An 8,920-nucleotide genomic window follows, 5' to 3' on the forward strand; every position below is an offset into this window, starting at 1 on the left:
CTGCCTGACATAGAGAGATGAAGTGTGAGGTCCTAATTCATTTTTTTAAAGGTCCTGGAAGGAAAACTGCTCTAAGATAAAGGCAGTGATCCTGACCACCTGTGTGCAGATATCCTGGGAGAAATTACCAAGATTGAGGGGAAAGGGTAGAGTAAAAGAACATCATTTTTAACAAGAATTATGCCCCACACCACCCCTATCCAGGTGATTCTCATGCACACAAGTTTGAGACCCACTCACCCGGGGCTTTCTCTGCCCCCTCAGTGATTTCACGTGGTGGGAAGGAGCGGGGGAAACGTGCTTTACACACAGCTGTTCTCGGACAGCAAGAGCTGGAAATTGATTTAATTAGATTCATCTGGTGTTGGCGTTGAGGTCGCATATTTTGACAGGTGTTTACTCGCTGATGGAATTTAAAAAAAGGTCCTCGGTTAAAAGATCCATTTTATGGCTATGGATTTGGCTATGGCTTTATTTTCATTGGTTTCACACCATGCATTTTAACAAGATGATTTTCTGCCTCTAGTTGAAGAAATATGTGTGTGTGCAGCGATACAGTGTGTTTCAACAAAACCCAGGCACAGTGTGTATGTTGATAATATATTTAAAAGGCAGACGTGCTATCATAGAATCGAGTGTGTGATATGACCAACAGCTTGGTGGTCATGAGGTTCATGGATCACTCCAACTGCCTTGTAACATTTCTGCTTTTTAATGTATAATAGCAGCACTGCGCCAGACCTTTGACTCGTTGAAGTGTTTTAACTGGAGAGACTAGATTTCCCTGATGTACAATGTAAAAATGTTACTTAGAGATGGAGGGAAAGAGAGGAGGAGAAAGAAACAATTTCTTAGTAGCACGTATCACAATTTCCTGTCCCTCTGACCACAGACTATGAGCTATAAAGGGCAGTGAGATAGACTCTGCAAAAATTAGCCATCATTATTCCCCCTTCTGTTGCCAAGTCTCTTGGCCATGACTATCAAGAGGTATTCACCTTTCCCTGGCCTTGTAAGTCGATTTGTTCTGATTTGACCAACAGAATAACTAAAAGGACATTATGTCTGTTCAAAGCTTAATCCTCAAGAGACCCGGCAGGCTTCCCCTCATTCTCTTGTTATCTGCCTAGACCCTATGTGAATAAGTCCAGGCCAGACTGCGGGAGAATGAGGCATGTGGAGAAGAGACGAGCCATCCTAGCTGAGAACCCCCAGACCAGCCAGCCCTGACTGACCCCGCAGCTGGCCACAGACCCTGAGTAAATTCAGCAAAGACCAGAAGAACTGGCCAGCTGAACCCGGCCCAAATGCTTGACCCCAGAGCCTTGTAAACTAAATACATAGTTTTTGTTTTAAGCCACTGTGTTTTGGTGTGTTTGTTACAGTGCCAGAGCTAACTGATACATGGGGAGGTGTATGTGTGTTTTATCTATCTTGATGTCTCCACCCAGCATGGTGCCTGGCACAGTGTGGCACTCAATAAATAAATGATGAATAAGTGAATGAAGAAATACACAGATTATTGTGGCTGGGCAGTGATTAGCCTTTAAATGCTTCACTGTTCAGTGTACCGTGGAATAAAACATCATTCTTCCTTGGGCTATATTGATAGGAACATTTCAGAACGCTGCCTTTTTGACAGCAACAATGTCTCTGTTATTAAGTAACAGACAGGAAACTGGGTACCTCCTGCCCTGAAGTCTGAGGCACATGCCTATAATTCTCTAAAGAACTCAAACCATTAAGTAATTACTTTTTGAAACTGCATTCTCTGGAAATCCACTTCTTTAACCTATCTGCAGAGCAGCCCTGAAAGGCAGACTCTCTCCACATCACAGAAATGAGCCCCCTGTGGTTTGTTCCCTTCTACAGAATTACTGCCTACTTCTACTCAGGGACATAATCAGAGGCTGTGAGAAATGGAGTGAGGTATCTGAGCGTGCTTGCATGCCACCTCCAGATTCTGACAGTCACCAACCCACTGTTCATAAAAGAGCCAAGTCCATACAGACCTGGTAAGAATTCAGGGCTCCAACTAACATCCAGGCAGGTGGCTGGCTTGTGGGCATCAGGATCCATGAAGAAACCCAAAAACAATATTAAAGAATGAAAAAAAAGGATCTTGAGAAATATCTTCACTGCATATTTGCTACTATACTTAATGTTCATGAACTGTTAAAGTTGCCAAGAACAAAGACAGAATTCATGTAATATAACTGCTCAGTGTGACAACAGGGCTTTGCTATTATTGCTGTGTGATGATTTGATTTAATTCTTTTTACCACCTGTCTGTATTTGTAATATTTGTGAAATCTTCATTTATACCTTAGGCCTTCACTTGGATGGAACCTACTATTTGTATGTTAACATTTGTTACTAGGATTCTTTTATCATTGGCCTGTAACAAAGTAGTACATGTCTCCTGAAAAACATCATGAAGGAAGACACAGAAAAAGGCAGAAGGAGTGTGGGAAGAGCATCCTAAGCAAAAGGAAGAGTATGGAGAAGGGCCCAGAGACAAAGGGCCTGGAACGTTATGAATAGTTGGGAGTGGCTGGAGCTCACGAGCATGAGGGCCACGGCCCTGGCAGGTAATAGCGCACAGAACGGGGGTTGGGGGCATGGGAAGACTGTCCTAAAGAACTTGAATTTCATTTTGAAGGTGATAACTATCTTTTTACTTTCAAGTGGAGAGGAGTAATTTAGCACAGAGCCTAGCAGGTAGTAAACGCTCAGTTATTGTTAGATGGATGAATTAAAGAAGAAATGAGGGGCTTCCCTGGTGGTACAGTGTTAGTTAAGAATCCACCTGCTAGTGCAGGGGACACAGGTTCGAGCCCTGGGTGCGGAAGATCCCACATGCCGTGGAGCAACTAAGCCCGTGCAACACAACTACTGAGCCTGCGCTCTAGAGCTCGCGAGCCACAGCTACTGAGCCCGTGAGCCACGGCTACTGAGCCCGCGTGCCACAACTACTGAAGCCCGTGTGCCTAGAGCCCGTGCTCCACAACAAGAGAAGTCACCACAATGAGAAACCTGCGCACCACAGCAAAGAGGAGCCCCCGCTCACCACAACTAGAGAAAGCCTGCACGCATCAATGAAGACCCAATGCAGCCAAAAATAAATTAATAAATAAACGTATTTTAAAAAAATGAATCTGGGTCCTACTAAGCTCTCAATTTCAGCAGTCTGTTAAACTGGGGTAATTCTCCATTTTTAATTATAATAATAAAAACAGCTACCATTTACTGAATACTTATAAACAAGTACTATCTCACTGACTCCAAAATGTAGCTGCACATTGGAATTAGCTAGGGAGACTTTTTTTAAATATTGACGGATGGCTCTCACAACCAGAAATTTTGACTGAACATATCTAGGTGCTGCTCAGCAATGGGATTTTTGAAACTCTTCCAGTGATTCTAATGTGCAGCCAAGTTTGAAACCCATGGCCCTATCTCATTTAATTATCACAACACCCTCATGAGGTAGACTCTCATTATCCCCATCGTGCAAAATTGTTGTGCAAATATCCCTGTTAGAACATTGCATGATCTGAGCATTTGTGAAAGAAAGGGAGATTGTGTTCATAAGTCAGGGTAGAGTTTATCAGCTGTTAGGTTTGCTCAAAGTCTTGGAGGTGAGACTCATGCAGGTTTAACACAGACGATGCGGGACAGGCAGGGTGAAGGCCCCTACATTCCTGGACCGGGAACAGTATGAGCCAAAAAGGGATAAAGAGGAAGACCATGGCGATTCAACTGAGGAAGGAGAGAAGAGTGAATGCTGACAAACGGTTCGCATTCTCCTGTCATTACAAGCAGCTGCCTGCCCTTTTAATAATTCTTTTGTCTTCTCCAGAAGGACAAAACACATTCTACATAGAGAAGCCTCTGTTAGCAGCTGCAGTAGTTGGTGTCAAAGGCAAGAGGGGAAAAGTATGAAAGACAAATTTTAGTGATTTTTTTTTCTCTTAAATTTGTTGAGCTAATGTGATAAGGAAAGAATATGTATTGCTAATGTATTATTAAATCAAGTAGCAGCTGGTTCTCTAAGAGGAGACAGCATTAAACAGCACGCCAGTCACCACAGCAGATGTGGCCTCTAGGGGGCTGAGGGTAGGGAAGCTTCTTCAGTTCCAGAGTTGCCCAAGATCTAGGTCTCTCCAGTAATTTTTCTTAGATTCCTCCTGCATTCATTAGGCCTCCCTCGGTTTCAAGTAACAGAGCCAAGCTTGATGTTGAGTCAGCAAAAATTTATTAAAATGTCACAGGAGTCTCTCACCTCACAGGACCCAGAAGGGAATAATGGAGGTGGCAGTTTGCCAGTGTGAGTTGCCAACTCCTGCTCCAGAATCACCTCGAGAACTTGAAAACTGTCAATTGCCCTGACCAATTAAATCAGAATCTCCAGGGGCAGGGACAAAACATCACTATTTGCTTTTAAAAGCCTCCTTAGATGTTTCTAATATGCAGCTGGGTTGAGAACTATTGGGCTAGAGTAAGATAAAAGCTGAAATTTGAGAACGTGCTGTGCTAACGCCTAATTATAGTAACAACTCATTTAAATTTCACAACTTGGTCAGCTGGTTCAATTTTCTCCATTTCACAGATATGAAAGCTGAAGTACCTGGAGGCTTAAATAGTCCAAGAAGGCTTCATGAGACCTGATGCAGTCTTGAAGGCGGTGGGTCCTGGAGAACAGCTGGGAAAGCACTGAGGGGCAGTAGGAACAGGGTAGCAGGACAAGACGGAGCAGGGTCCAGTGCGCCAGTGGGAGATAATATTTGGTAGCATAAGACTAGGTGATAAACAGACCCTGGGGACACTCAAGTCATCTATAGGGATGACTTCCTCACTGTGGAGGGGACACAGCCTCCACATGAGTCTCTGTGTGGCAACCAGGTGGCAACTGAGAGCAGGGACCAAGGAAGCAGTGCTATTTTTAACCAAAGCTGCAATGGAAGAATTTAGGTCAGTAGAACACCATCACTAAGACCAGAGTTGGGCTCATACGGCAAAGCTGATACCCCCTCCTGTAGAGAATGATTCTGGGAAACTTGAGGTCAACAAGGGCTTAAAAACTTTGTTTATTATGGACCATATTCAGAGAGCAATTCTCAGTCCTTCTCATGACTTTCAAATGTACACTAGCTCTGTCCACTGAAAAGGCTTAGAAACAATGACCAAGCCACTAGCAGGGATCATTCCTAGAACCTGGATTAGGCTTCTAAGTACGTCTCACTAAAATAAAGATAAGTGAACAAACAGTGCTTCTTCGGGTAATGGCTGAGTCTGGGTCTGGGTAGGAAATGTAAGAGAGGACAACATACTGTCCTACTGCATAACAAGGAAACAAACAATAGCTAGGGTCATGTTAGAAAACTTCAAGAACCAACTTAAAGAGACTCTCACTGGCCAAAGATGGAACAAATTGAGTATAAGTGATAATAATTGCGATGGCTTTGAAATCCATCAAATGTTTAAATCCATGAATTCATAATTATGTACATCTAGTCCTTTCTGGAGGATAAGGAACCAATTTTTTAACCTTGAAAAGCAGTAGGTAAAGGGGAAGAATCAAAGATTTATCCTGCCTTCCCTATATGATCTTTATCACTGGGTAACCAATAGTAGATGAGGGGGATTTTCTCTTTATTAAAGTACTCCAACTATTAAATGAAAAAGAAGTGATAGGATATCACCATTTTGCAAACCTCAATGAATTACTAGGTATAGGCATTAAGTATTGATGGCTGCTTACATCATAAAAAGAAAGATGACCAGACGTTATCTGCCTCCTGTAGTTTTGCCAAGGGAATAAAACCTGAGTCTAAGCCAGTCTGTAGATCCAGCTACCAATATGAAAGAACTTGGTGATACATTCATGAATATGCAATCAGCAAATCCAGACTGTGGGAACCTGTACAGGTCAAATGGACCAGGTTCTTCCACAGATAGATTTAAAGGAAAATAGAGATGCAGGGAAGCTTCCAGATTATAAGATACAAGATTGGAAGAGCCTTAAAAGGCATAAAAGCTTTTTTAATGTCCCAAACTAAACCGTAGTGCCTATGGAGGCACATTTGAGTGAAAAAACTCTTTATAAATGTGGGATATTGATGACCTGCCGGGGGAGAAAGGACAGGAACTGTGGTTGGAATGGGGGACCTAGGTGGGCTTCTGGGGTGGCAGCAGTGGTCTATTTCTTAACCTAAAGGTGATTGCCTTGGAACAATTCTTTAATTTACACATTTGTATTGCTGTCTGTATGTGTTTTACTTAAAATATAAATTTTTTTCAAAGGAAAAAAGTGATGGTGGAAGGTAGAGCACCTCCACCCTCAGTGAGGACAACACTGGTATTTTGGGGATATGGAAGTAGTGACCCATGAGTTGGTGGATGACCAATGCTTTGAAACCCAGTGCTGAGGTTCTTAGGCAACCATAAAAAGTGTTAAAGAAATAAAGTATCTCCAGGGAATTCCCTGGTGGTCCAGTTGGTTAGGACCCTGTGCTTCCATTGCAGGGGACACGGGTTCGATCCCTGGTTGGCGAACTAAGATCCCACAAGCCACTTGGCATGGCCAAAAAAAAAGTATCTCCATTTCAGTGTCTCAGTGGTGTCACCACTGCCACCTCCACCTCTACCTCCCATTCATTAATTATTCCTATAAATACTTATTGCAAACTTACTATATGAATAACATGATGCTGAGCACTGAAGATTCAATGGAGAAGACAGACAGACAGACTCCCTGCCCCTTTGAAGCTTATGTCCTAGTGAAAGAGACCCCAAAAAGGTAGACCGATAAATCCAATGGTGACAAATGTTGATGGGTCTCAACAAGGAAAGAAGCAATGTGTTCAAGCAGAGAGTAATGGGGACAGTGGAGTGCTGCTACGGCTAGCTGGTGAGGGAAGACTGTAGAAGAAACAATGTGAAATCTGGGACCTGAGAAATGAGGAGTCAGTTATGTGTAGAGCAGGTGGAAGAACTTTCCAGAAGGTGGACGTTAAAATGCCCTGAGGTGGGCTTCCCTGGTGGCACAGTGGTTAAGAATCCACCTGCCAACGCAGGGGACACGGGTTCAAGCCCTGGACCGGGAAGATCCCACATGCCACGGAGCAAGTAAGCCCATGTGCCACAACTACTGAGCCTGTGCTCTAGAACCCGTGAGCCACAACTCCTGAAGCCCACACGCCACAATTACTGAAGCCCGTGGGCCTAGAGCCCATGCTCTGCAACAAGAGAAACCACCTCAATGAGAGAAGCCCATGCACCTCAACGAAGAGTAGCCCCCGCTCGCCCCAACTAGAGAAACCTCGTGCACAGCAACGAAACCCAACGCAGCCAAAAATAAATAAATAAAAATAAATCTTAAAAAAAAAGAATTCTCCTACCTTTAAAAAAAAAAAATAATAATAATAATAATAAAATAAAATGCCCTGAGGTGAGAAAGGGGTTGACAGATTTGAAGAGCTGAAAGAAAATGACTGTGACTACAGTTAGTGAGTGCGAGGCAAGTGGTGCAAGATGAGAATGGAGAGGTGATGGGACCTGATTCTGTAGGGTCCTGGAGGCCACAGCAAGGAATTTGGATTTTTTTTTTTCTAGGAACAGTGAGCAACGACATTAGATTTAAAGCAGGGGAGTGGCATGATGTAAAGTGAGTTTTAAGATCACAGATTGTTGCAATGTAGAGAGTAGATTAGATAAGGGGGCAAGACAGGAGGCGCATTAAGAGGGCATTGTGGTGGTCCAGGCAAGAGAGTGCTGGCTTGGGTGACAGTGGTGGCAATGCCGGTGGAGATCTAAAATGGGTTCAAGAGCTGTTATGATAGTAGAATCAGCCAAACCTGCTGATGGCTTGATGGGTGGCAGGGAGCTGCAGGATGGAAAAGATTGGGTATCCAAGAAGAGAAGGATTGGATATATGAGTCTGTAGCTCAGTACAGCCATCAATATACAGAAGACAATTAACTTATGGGACCACATGGGGTCACCAAGAAAGAGTATAAAAGAAAAAACAAAAACAAAAACGGAGGGTCTAGGAACATGCCTTAAACACCACCATTTAGAACTGGGGTTGGCAAACTTTTCTATAAAGGGCCACATGGTAATATTTTAGGCTTTCTGGGCCATGCCATTTCTGTCACAACTTTGCCACCGTAGCATGAAAGCCACCATACACCATATGTAAACAAGTGAGCATGGCTGTCTTCCAATGACACTTGAAATTTGAATTTTGGATGATTTTCAAATGTCATATTATTCTCTTTTTGTTTTTTTCTTTTTAATCCACTTAAAAGTGTAAAATTTATACCTTACTCATAGAGCACTACAATAACAGGCGGTGGACCAACTGGGTCCATAGGCCATAGGTTGCCAACCCCTGATTTAGATCAGAGAGGGGAGAAAGGGCCAACAGGTGAAATCAGATGAATGGCCTTTGTGGTAGCATGAAGAGACCCATCCCAATCCGCTCCAAAAGGGGAAACACAACAGTGATTCAAGCTTACCAGTTGGTAAGACAAAAAACGCCTAGAGCAGCTGCAGAAAACTTTAGCGGTGGCCTGAGAAAGGTTAGTCTCCCTGGATCCTTCCAGGACTAAGGGGGATTGGAAACCTCAAGCCCCCTTGTTCTGATTCTACTGGAATTTTGAATTTTGAGCCAAATGTGATTTCCATGACCAGGGCAATCACCCCCACATCCTTGATTCTTCTTATCCCAGTTGATGGAAAAAAGGACAAAGGAACTGGAATATATAAAATATTGTAAATCTGGGGCATTTTTCAGGAGAATCATAAAAGGAACCACTGAATATCGATGTTAAGGATGATAATGTTATTTAGGCTGTAGTAGGCAGAGTTCTAAGATAGCACCTGCTATGAGTTGAATTGTGTCCTCCCCACCCCC

This window comes from Balaenoptera acutorostrata, chromosome 6, assembly GCF_949987535.1.
Source record: "Balaenoptera acutorostrata chromosome 6, mBalAcu1.1, whole genome shotgun sequence".
In the NCBI taxonomy this organism is placed as follows: domain Eukaryota; kingdom Metazoa; phylum Chordata; class Mammalia; order Artiodactyla; family Balaenopteridae; genus Balaenoptera; species Balaenoptera acutorostrata.